This window comes from Berghia stephanieae, chromosome 14 (assembly GCF_034508935.2).
Source record: "Berghia stephanieae isolate SIO BIC M18660-M18661 chromosome 14, UCSD_Bste_1.3, whole genome shotgun sequence".
Lineage (NCBI taxonomy): Eukaryota > Metazoa > Mollusca > Gastropoda > Nudibranchia > Aeolidiidae > Berghia > Berghia stephanieae.
In genome coordinates this window covers 20,835,973-20,845,972 of record NC_088373.1, presented here as the reverse complement: position 1 = coordinate 20,845,972, position 10,000 = coordinate 20,835,973, and positions in this window count along the sequence as shown.

Below are 10,000 nucleotides of genomic sequence, written 5' to 3'. Positions count from 1 at the left end.
TACCTCCCTGCCCACTATGGGATGTCAGGAACACCACCCAGGTTTTTTCTAATAATCTATTGAATTTGACGACAACATAAAAGAAAGAGAAATGAAGAGAAATGATGGTAAATAAAACAATTAAACCATTATGATGGTCGGTAATATTCATGGTTGCGGCTATGTGGTCTAGTGGTATGACACTCGCATTCGGATCGGAAGGTCCTGGGTACGAGGCTCGCGCATAGTTGAGTCCTTGGAAAAGGCTCTTTACTCAACTCACATTCTCTCACCGTACTCAGGCCGTTAATAACGTTGTCTCTGTCCGAAAAAATTGTAATATCGCCTAATAGGCGTCATGTCCCGTCAATCCTACATGTTAAATGTATAGCTGTTGGTCAGGGACCCATGGTAAAGCGCTTTGAGCACGTTTAGTGGATATTGCGCTATATAAGAGCTCAATTAACAATAATATTCGTTAATAAATAGTAACTACCGCATAATACTTAGGTCATGTTTTAAGTTTATCTGTAGGCTTTTTACATGACTTTACTCAAATAGGCTTCAACAGTCGTGACGTCACTTCCTTCGTAATGACGCTTAGTAACTTAGCAACTGGTTCTAAACGATCGGAAAAATGGCGGATGCCCTTATGAAATATTTCTCCGACGAGCATAAAGTTGTATCCAGAGGAGAAAAACATTATAAATCTGATCATGTTTTGACTTTTATACATTCTTATGACAAGACATATGAAAAAGTTCTAGCCAGCATGAAGAATAAAAAGTACCGATTGTCTTTGTTTAGAACCAAGCTTCTCGTTGCTGGGCGGACGTGACATCAGACTATTGAATTCTATTGTTGAGAGCATACGAGATGAGAAGAATTGTAAATGAAACTAATGAAACTTTATGACGGTAATATTCATAGCTGAGGTAAAAATCAAATTCGTAGTAACAGTGGTAATATTCGTAGAAAAGTGAGATCAAGTTTTAAGTTTATAGAGACCTATACACTTTGGCCATTTCTAATATGTGTACGATGGAGAAGACAAATATTCGTAAATGAAACCAATGAAACGTTATGATGGTAATATTTATAGTCAGGGTAACAATAATATTCGTTGTAACAATAGTAATATTCATAGAAAAGCAAGTTTATTTATACACTTTGGCCATTTCTAATACTTACAATAAGAACAAGATTTATTATTAGATAAATGCAAAGATGAATGAATTGATAAATAAATAAATAAATAAATAAATAAATAAATAAATAAATAAATAAATAAATAAATAAATAAATAGAACAATACTTTAATAAATGCTAAATAAATATATGAATAAATAATTAAATCAACCGTTTAGCTACAGCATAGATACGACACTTGGGGTTAATTTCTATTCTTCATGCCATGTGGCTATGTGGTCTTGTGGTGTGACACCGTAGCCCTCGTTAAGTTATAGCCTGACACTATAACCCAAAAAGCCTGGCATTTTGACGTCATTATTTGGTTTTTGCACAGCCTAGTGAGTTGTCGTTAGTAGAGCTCATGGAAACAAGTGGTCCCATTGGTTGAACTGTTGAATACAACTCACGATTTGTTTTCTTTTGTGGCCAAAGACTGGCTTTTTGACGTCATTTTTTTGTTCAGTGTCAGACTATAAGTTAACGATGGCTACGGTTCCAGTGTCGGGCTATAACCGGAGCCATCGTTATGTTATAGCCTGACACTGAAATCCAAAAGGACTGACAGTTTACCGTCATTATTTGGTTTTTGCACCGCCTAGTGAGTTGTCGTTAGTAGAGCTCGTGGAAACAAGTGATCCCATTGGTTGAACTATTGAATACAACTCACGATTTGTTTTCTTTTGTGGCCAAAGACTGGCATTTTGACGTCATTTTTTGGTCATTGTCACCGTGGCCTTCGTAAAGTTATGGCCTGACACTGACCAAAAAATGACGTCAAAATGCCAGTCCTTTTGGATATCAGTGTCAGGCTATAGATAGAATGCAGATGACGTCACTCAGGCCTTTGTTATTGTTTTTGCCATCCGCGTTTGTGAGTTGTTCTCACTAAACTGTATTAACCAGACTATAAAAGTTCATGGTTACACAGAGTTTGTGTGTTGGTCCGTTGTACTTCCGGATGGCAATGTTGTGAACTCCTTGGCCAAGCGCATTCTATCTATAACTTTACGATGGCTACGATTACACTCGCTTTCAGATCAAGGATGTAGGACGAGACACAACGCTTGTTAGGCGATACTATATTATAATTTATTTCCGACAGACACAACATTATTAACGACCATGTACTCATTTTACACATGAGTACCGTGAGAGCATGTGAGTAAAGAGCTTTTTTCCAAGGAATCAACTATGCGCCGAGCGAGCGAGCTAGGCTCGAACAAAGGACCTGCGGATCCGAAAGCGAATTTTATACCACTAGACCACATAGCCGCACATCATTTTTTTTTTTTTTGGGGGGGGGGGGGGGGGGGGGGGGGAGGGAGGGAGGCCTTCCGAAAGCTCCTACATCCCCAATATTCTTTTTGTTTATATATAATTTTCGAGTATAGGGTTTGGGAGGGGAGAGACTTTTTAAAAAAAGTTTCCCCCTTCCCAAACCCCCTACTAGAACATTATATATATATTTTTAAAATATAAGAAAACTGGGGATGTAGGAGCTTTCGGAAGGCCTCCCATCTTTTTTTTTTTTTTTTTGGAAACGATACGTCACAGATGAAGTCTGCTATAATTGTATCGAAACTTGCCCGACCTTTTCCTTTGTTGAATCTTGACTGTGTTATCTTTTCTTAAACCGTTCGAAGAATCATCGTTGAAATTATTCTGATTATTACTCACAACATTCGACCGCCGTGGTAAGAATCTCTTCAGAAACCCGCTTATCATATTTGTCCTTTTATTGGCTTGGCGATGCGCACGCCGAAATGAGTTTGAGTTTGAGTTTTCTCTGTTGAGTTGAATCAATCTTGAGTTTAAGTAGTAATTATTATTATTATCGGGAGGTTTAGATGTGTTGAGTTTTGTCATTGCGAGTCTCCGAGCAGAAGCGTGTTCGTGGTTCATTATGAAGTACACGAGCGTGCTCTCAAGGGAGATCATTCCGATGAGAAAAAGGATAAATCTTGTTTGATTCCTTCGGCATTCCGGCATTTTCTGTCGGGATAAAAAAAAAAAAAAACGAGAGATAGATTGATAATAAATAAATGAATATTAGAAAAATAATAAAGCAATAAGTTAGTAAATGAATACATAGATAAATAAATATTTAGACAAATTATTAAGAAATATAGATAAATAGATCAATGACCAATTAGACAAATTATAAATAAATAATAGTATCATTAATAATAATAATAATAATAATAATAATAATAAGAAGAAGAAGAAGAAGAAGAAAAAAGAAGAAGAAGAAGAAGAAGAAGAAGAAGGGGGGGGGGGGTAGAATATAGCTTTAAAACGATTGGTCACATGTTCCAATGTATACTAACATTTATATATATATATATATATATATATATATATATATATATATATATATATATATATATATATATAGTGTTTGGTTCCAGATACGGTTCATATCACATTGAAATAGTAAATATGTTGAATGGAATTGCTGACACGTCAGGGCTACCATAAGAAAACATTGAGGTCTATAGTATCTATAAACATCATTATTGGTATTGAAAAAAGAACTCTATATGATTCTTACACTCTTTTTTTTTTTTTTTTGGGGGGGGGGGGGTCGCGCGTGTAGCCAAATCACTGTACGAGCTTGCGACTGACTGTGCGTTGGTTTGTTTGTTTGTTGCTTTAGGTCTCTTCCAACACAATTGAGGTTATATGAGAGACCGCTGAAACAAAAAAACAAGCAATCTAACAAAAATAGTACAAATGTAAATCAAGATCATAACCTAAAGATATCATAAGCTAAATTATAAATAACCAAGAACAAACAGGCAGAAGATTTACAGAAAAAAAAATATCCTCTGTCAAAAATACAATCACAAACCAAAGAAGCAGGATAGGCTAGTAAAGAGAAGAAGAAACGACATCACTATCGGATCGTACACCCATGCGAACATCACTGTGCGTTGGGAACACAGAGTAGACTGTGGTTGGGAACAAAGTTCGAATTCCAATGTACAAGAGTGTAAGAAATCTTTTATTCTGTCCCTCAATCTGTTCTTTCTTTCATTATCTCTGAATAAAAAGGAAACAGTCAAATGAGAGAGAGAGAGAGAGAGAGAGAGAGAGAGAGAGCGTGAGAGATAGTGAGAGAGTGAGAGGGAGAGAGAGTGAGAGAGACAGAGTGAGAGAGAGAGTGAGAGATAGTGAGAGAGTGAGAGGGAGAGAGAGAGTGAGAGAGACAGAGTGAGAGAGAGAGTGAGAAAGTGAGAGAGAGAGTGAGAGAGAGACAGAGAGAGAGTGAGAGAGAGTGAGTGGGAGAGTGAGAGAAAGACGAGAGAGAGTGAGAGAGACAGAGTGAGAGAGTGAGAGAGAGTGAGAGAGACAGAGTGAGAGAGTGAGAGAGAGTGAGAGAGAGAGAGTGAGAGTGAGAGAGAGTGTGAGAGAGTGAGAGAGATGATATTTTTTTTCCCTTGTAAATCATCTCATATTGTTAATTATGTATTCTGTTTTGGATGTATTCTGTAAACATTTGAATGTATTCCTCTTAGTGGGATCCTGTGCTGATGTCTGGGTGAGAATTGTAGGTGATCTCAAACTAAGTACCTACATTGACGGTATGCTCTTGGAATCTACGTCTGTTCCCTATTTGAACCAATTCCCCTTTGTCTTACCTTTTCTTTGATGTTTTGATTGTAAATATAGAATTGTTGAGTATTTCATGTTCTTCTTTTTACTGGCGCTGATATGACCTAAATGTGTTGCAAGCGCCGTAAAACCCGTAAGAACAAAAACAAAAAGTAAAAAAAAACACCCATTATCTTAGCTTGAGAACGGTAGGGGCTGCCTGAAGCCTGTGAACATTGAAAATACTAACGAAATAGTGAAAAATGGAGGGGCTTCTTATAGATAGAATGCGCTTGGCCAAGGAGTTCACAATTGCCATCCGGAAGTATAACGGACCAACACACAAACTCTGTGTAACCATGAACTTTTATAGTCTGGTTAATACAGTTTAGTGAGAACAACTCACAAACGCGGATGGCAAAAACAATAACAAAGGCCTGAGTGACGTCATCTGCTTACTATCTATAGGAACGTTCGGTACTACCGCAAACTCGGGGACCCAAATAATTTTGGGGGTTTGGGAGGGAGGGGAACTTTTTTTTTTTTAAGTCTAGTAGGGGGTTTGGGAGGGGAGAGAGAGACCTTTAAACAAAAAAAAAATAAAAAGTTTCCCCCCTCCCAAACCCCAAAATTATTTTTTTTTAAAAAGTTCCTCCCTCCGAAACCCCCAAAATTATTTGGGTCCCCGAGTTTGCGACAGTACCGGAACGTTCCTATACGAATACGAAGCCTCTCCATTTTCACTCTTTCGTTAGTATTTTCAATATCTTAGCTTTTTTTGAACTGTTTGTTGTCCGATTGAAATGACGTTAGGTAGAATGTTAATCATAATTTACATTACAGTCACTTATTATTCTCTCATAGTCATCAATATCGACTTATAAATAACAAGGCTTTATTCTAGCACACAAAGCACATACCCGTGTCTTTTATGTTCATGTCAAAGGGATTCTATAAACAAAAACCGTTCCCTTTTGAATTCCAATATAATAATATTTACATTCTATGAATAGATGTGTTAAGGCAGAAACCTTCCACTTTTCAATCAATTTAGTTGGGGGGGGGGGGGATGGTCGTTGTAGGGGGGAGGGGGGCTGCCTAAAGTCTATGGTCGTATTACAGTACTAAAGATACGATTGATAATGAGAATTGAACTTTTTCCTTACTGATCATTTTCAGTATTTTCCCAAAATGGCAGACAGACTTACCCATCAGAAAAATTGATTTTTAAAACTCAAACAATCTCTCTACAAAACAACTTTATGTTCTTATTAATTAAACAAAGATCATTCTTCAAAGTTTGTGATGTACAAAATAAATATGAATAAGACAAAATGTATATTGTGTCGTAACAAATGTGACGATTGTGAGAGGGTTTAACGAAATGTGTGATTTTTTCCTGACTGAATAAGGATTCGAGTTTGAAGTTTTTTTTAGAACTGTGAGTATTTATAACAATATGGAGACGATCTGTATTATTTTATATGTGCTTGAGTCATTGGTCACGTGTGCGCCTAGAGATGTAACATAAATAAACAAATAAAAATCCCTTTATTCATCCCAAAGAGAAAATTTGTCTCTTGGGTCTAACCGTAGCCATCGTCAACTTATAGATAGTATGCAGATGACGTCACTCAGGCCTTTGTTATTGTTTTTGCCATCCGCGTTGTGAGTTGTTCTCACTAAACTGTATTAACCAGACTATAAATGTTCATGGTTACACAGAGTTTGTGTGTTAGTCCGTTACACTTCCGGATGGCAATGTTGTGAACTCCTTGGCCAAGCGCATTCTATCTATAGCCTGACACCGACCAAAAATTGACTTCAAAAGACCAGACTTTTGCCACAAAAGAAAACAAATCGTGAGTTGTATTCAATAGTTCAACCAATGGAATCATTTGTTTCCATGAGCTCTACTAACGACAACTCACTAGGCGGTGATAAAACCAAATAATGACGTCAAACTGCCAGTCCTTTTGGATTTCAGTGTCAGGCTATTACATAACGATGGCTACGCTAAAACCCAAGTACTGTTTGCCACTCGACACGGGATATATCTATTTAATAGAAGGAATGCAGTTGACATCGTTTAGATATTTGTCATAGGTTTTTGACCACCGATTGGGTGGATGGTTCTCACTGAAAAACATTAATCATACTATTGAAGGAACGAAATTTACGTCATACAGCTATTTGTGTTTTTTTTTTCTTTAGGTGGTCAACTTAATTATTAGTTCTCACTAAATTATTGATAGTATGCGCTTTGCTCAGAAGCTCACAACATTGCCATCAGGAAGTACAACGGACCAACACACAAAACTATGTGTAACCTTAAACATTTATAGTCTGGTTAATACAGTTTGGTGAGAATTACTCATAAATATGGATGGCAAAAAATAATAACAAAGACCTGAGTGACGTCAACTTCGTTCTATCTATATCAATATCAATATCAATCAGACTATAAAAAGTGAAAAGTTATACACAGTTTTGTGTGTTGGTACTTTTTATGTAGCTGGTGAAAGATTTCTACGAGAGAACAAAACTCAAAACAAAACAAAAGAACCAAACATTTGAATCTCAACATCAATCCCCAGCAGTGAGATGCCAGAAGGTCTTTGGGTGCAATAGGCTTCAATAGTCTGATGCCACGTCCGCCAGCAACAAGCAGCTTGGTTCTAAACAAAGAAAATCGGTACTTTGTTTTCTTCATGCTGGGTAAAACTTTTTCACATGTCATGTGATCAGAATGTATAAAAGTCAAATCATGAACAGATTTATAATGTTTTTCTCCTCTGGATACACTTTTATGCTCGTCGGAGAAATATTTTATAAGGGTGTCCGCCATTGTTCCGATTGTTTAAAACCAATTACTAAGTTACTATGCGTCATTGCGAGGGAAGTGACATCACGACTGTTGAAGTGTATTATTCTATGTCCACCATCAAGGGACTTAATTTGATAGGTAATGCATTCACGTAATAATAGTGGCAAATCGACGTCTACATACATATGCAGGTCTGACATCCGAACCCACTTATGGGCCTAGTTTAACATTGTTGTCACGGACAATATTTTGCGTAAAGTTATGGCCTGACACTGACCAAAAAAATGACGTCAAAATGCCAGTCTTTGGCCACAAAAGAAAACAAATCGTGAGTTGTATTCAAAAGTTCAACCAATGAAATAACTTGTTTCCATGAGCTCTACTAACGACAACTCACTAGTCGGTGCAAAAACCAAATAATGACGTCAAAATGTCAGTCTTTTTGGGTTTCAGTGTCATGCTATAACTTAACGATGGCTACGCTAAAACCCGCGACCTTACTGGTACGACAACTCCGCCTGGCCGGGGAGATCGTGACTCTACCGTATGAGCTATCCACGTAGTTGTCGTAACTGTAAGGTCGCGGGTTCGAGACCCTCCCATAGTCTCCGCGAATTTTTTTTAAATTCTTTGTTGTCTTCTGGCACTTTCACTTTCCTACTCACTTCATTTCTTTTTAAAGGCCGACTGCCAACGTCTCTATCTTTGGGTTGATTGGATTTTAAAAATAATAATATTATTACGTGTTTAATTAAAATCACAAACGTTTCGAAGTCGAAGTCCTCATCATAGTGGATGCTAACTTCGTTGTTTCCTGAACGAATACAACACACAATAACCAAAAGGTTTATAATTTATCACAGCATTGATATCCAGCAAGCAATGCTAGAACTGGAATGATGACGACGATGCTCACACAGGCATAGATCGATCAGGATTGACAACTTCTCATTTTAAAAAAAGGAAGAGTTTTGTGGTTGGTGGTTTTTGTTGGTTTTTGTTTGTTGTTTTTTTTTTTCATTTTTGAGGCAATCGCCTTATTTTCTTTTTCTTTTTTTTTAATATACTCCGATGGTTTGAGATTAATGAGTGAATTGTTTTTTAAAAATTATATATATATATATATATATATATATATATATATATTTTATATATATATATATTATATATATATATATATATATAGTGTTATTTGTTTGTTTTTAGTGTTTTTTTACGACATTTGTGACACTTTTGGGTCATTTTAGCGCCAGTAAATGGGATAATGATTTAATAGTTTAAAAGAAGTCCCAGGTTTGAGAGATTTTGCCAAGATGAGTGTTATTATATAGTATATGTAGACATATATACACACTCCAATATAATATCATGGACACTAGTAACATCGTAGTATCGTCACCATATAGATAGTTCGAAGATGAAATCACTCAGGTCTTTGTTATTGTTTTTTGCCATCCGCGTTTGTGAGTAATGCTCACTGAACTGTATTAACCTGACTATAGATAGAATGCGCTTGGCCAAGGAGTTCAAAACATTGCCATCCGGAAGTATAACGGACCAACACACAAACTCTGTGTAACCATGAACTTTTATAGTCTGTTTAATACAGTTTAGTGAGAACAACTCACAAACGCGGATGGCAAAAACAATAACAAAGGCCTTAGTGACGTCATCTTCGAACTATCTATAGATAGTATGTGCTTGGCGAAGAAGCTCATAACATTGCCATCCGGAAGTATAACGGACCAACACAAAAAACTGTGTGTATCCGGGAACGTTTATAGTCTGGTTAATACAGTTTAGTGAGCATTACTCATAAACGTGGATGGAGGAGGAAAACATTATAAATCTGATCATGTTTTGACTTTTATACATTCTGACCACAATACATATGAAAGGTTCTAGCCAGCTTGAAGAATAAAAAGTAATGATTTTCTATGTTTAGAACCAAGATGGCCGCCGTTGCCTGGCGGCGTGACATCAGACTACTGAATCCAATTTCTCTGAATGATAATAATGAGACTTAACATATGCTTGAAATCATCCGGCGGTCTAAAACAGCATTACTTTGTGTGGTCTAGTGGTATGACACTCGCTTTCGGATCGGAAGGTCCTGGGTTCGAGCCTCGCTCTCTCGGCGCATAGTTTAGTCCTTGGAAAAAGGCTCTTTACTCACATTCTCTCTCCGTACTCATGTGTAAAATGAGTGCCTGGCCGTTAACAGCGTTATCTCTGTCGAATAAAAAGTATAATATCGCCAAGCGTCATGTCTTGTTCGATATTATATTACGTGTTGCTGTTGGTCAGGGACCCCTTGTAAAGCGCTTTGAGCACGTTTAGTGGATATTGCGCTATATATATATAATATATATAAAGATCAAGCTCAAATCTCCTCCTTTTACCTTTTAC